The 2,048-nt window shown below is 47.7% G+C and overlaps 1 pseudogene; it reads right to left on the reverse strand.

Moving 5' to 3' along the window:
* LOC101572394 overlaps positions 1 to 1,360 on the reverse strand; it is a 17,494-nt pseudogene extending 16,134 nt beyond the window's left edge.
* Positions 1,361 to 2,048: the final 688 nt, after the last annotated feature.

Below are 2,048 nucleotides of genomic sequence, written 5' to 3' on the forward strand. Positions count from 1 at the left end.
CAGAAGCCATGGCAGGAGGGGATCTAACTACCTGGGCCCAAGACCTGGGCGCTGGCTGGCTGCGGCCTATTTGCTCAGGGGGGTTTCTGAAGTTTTGGCTGGCGAACTTGGCCTTGCCACCCACATCCTCCTCGATTCTGAGGATCTGGTTTTACATGGACAGGCACTCGGATCGGCATGGCACACCAGTCTTGATCTTCCCAGTGCTGGGTCCCATCACCAGGTCAGTAATAAAGGTGTCTTCTGTCTCCCCAAACCAGTGGGTCACCATGCTGCCCCAGACATTGGACTGCACCAGCTTACACATCTGCAGAGACTTGGTCACTGAGCCGGTCTGTTTGACTTTGAGCAGCATGCAGTTACAGACCTTCCCATTCATAGCCTTGGTGATGTGCTTGGGGTTGGTCACTGTGAGGTCGTCGCCCACCCCCTGGATGCTGGTGCTGGCTATGAACTTCTGCCAGGCACCCCAGTCGTCCTGGCTGAAGGGGTCCTCGATGGGCACCACTGAGTACTCTTTGACGAAGGACTTGTAGAGATCACCCAGTTGGTTGGGTGAGATGTACCTACTGGGGTTGTGGGGAGAATTGAAGTCCAGGTCTTACTCCCCAGATCTGAAGAACTCAGATGCAGCCATGTCCATGCCAATGACCACCGTGTTTGAGTAGCCAGCCTTCCTGATGGCGGTCGTCAGCAAATCCAGGGCTTCCTTATTCTCCAGAATGTTAGGTGTGAAGCCACCCTCGTCGCCCACGTTGTTGGCATCCTTGCCCTACTTCTTGATGACATTCTTCAGGTTATGGCAGACCTTGGCCCTGATGCACATATCCTCCTTAAACCTGGCTGTGCCCACAGGCAAGATCATGAACTGCATGGCCAGCTTGTTGCTCGTGTGGGAGCCGCCATTGATCACATTGAAGCCAGGGACAGGCAAGATTACCTCGGCGTTGCCTGCCAGGTCAGTGATGTGGTGGTACAGGCACACCCCCTTCTCCATGGCACCGGCTTTGCACACATGAAAGACATTCCCAGGATGGCATTTGCCCCAAACTTGGATTTACTCTAGTATTGTGCATCTTGATCATCAGCTTGTCAATCTCCTGTTCCACGACATTCAATTTCTTGCTAACCAGGGAAGGTTAATAGTTTTATTGATGTGCACAACAGCATTTGACACACCCTTCCCCAGGTAGCCGGTGTTGTCATTGTCATGCAACTCCAAGGCCTTGTAGATGCCAGTGGAGGCCCCACTGGGCACAGCAGTTCAGAAGAGACCTTTGGAGTTTTACAGGTCAGCTTCTACAGTGGGGTTCCCAGGAGAGTTAAAGATCTCTTAGGCGTGCATCTTGAGAATAGACATGTTGATTTCTGGCTACCGGATCTTGTTGCACAGGAAGGAAACAAGGGTGCTATAGACACTGAGGAAGGTGTCAAAGTAGCAAAGTGCTCTGCCTATCTTTCTTTTAGAAAGAGGACTTTACTGTGTAAGTCAGCATATGGAGAGAGTAATTAAAAGTGTGTTCCTCAGAGAGGGGTCAATTGAAGTTGTCAGAAATTTTAAAATCTTAAGCATATAAATTAATGTCATGCAAGTTTTATGAAAACAGTAACAATAGTATAACTATGTTGAAGAAACACATTTTTTTAGGGGAAAATACTAATAACACGCATCATAGACTTCTAAGACTGCTAACAAATGATCAGGCACCAAGGGGTTTACAAAACCAGAAATATGTTCTTGCATATACCTGGAGACTAGGAATTCCAAACCAAAGTTTTTCCAGGCCCATGTTTTCTCAGAAAGCTCTAGAGACAAATGCTGTGTAGCCTCATCTGGCTTCTGGTGGTGGTTGGCAATTTTTGTCTTTCCTTAGCTTGGAGATGTGTCACTCCAGTCTCAGTCTCTGTCTTCACAGGGTCAAATCTTCTATATGTGTGTATCTTTGAATCCAAATTTGGTTCTTTTTATAAGGACATTGGACCTTATAAGGACTTGAAGCCTATTCTAAACTACCATGAATTTATACTAGTTGAATTATACCTATACA

Source organism: Octodon degus, unplaced genomic scaffold, assembly GCF_000260255.1.
Source record: "Octodon degus isolate 3935 unplaced genomic scaffold, OctDeg1.0 scaffold00040, whole genome shotgun sequence".
In the NCBI taxonomy this organism is placed as follows: Eukaryota; Metazoa; Chordata; class Mammalia; order Rodentia; family Octodontidae; genus Octodon; species Octodon degus.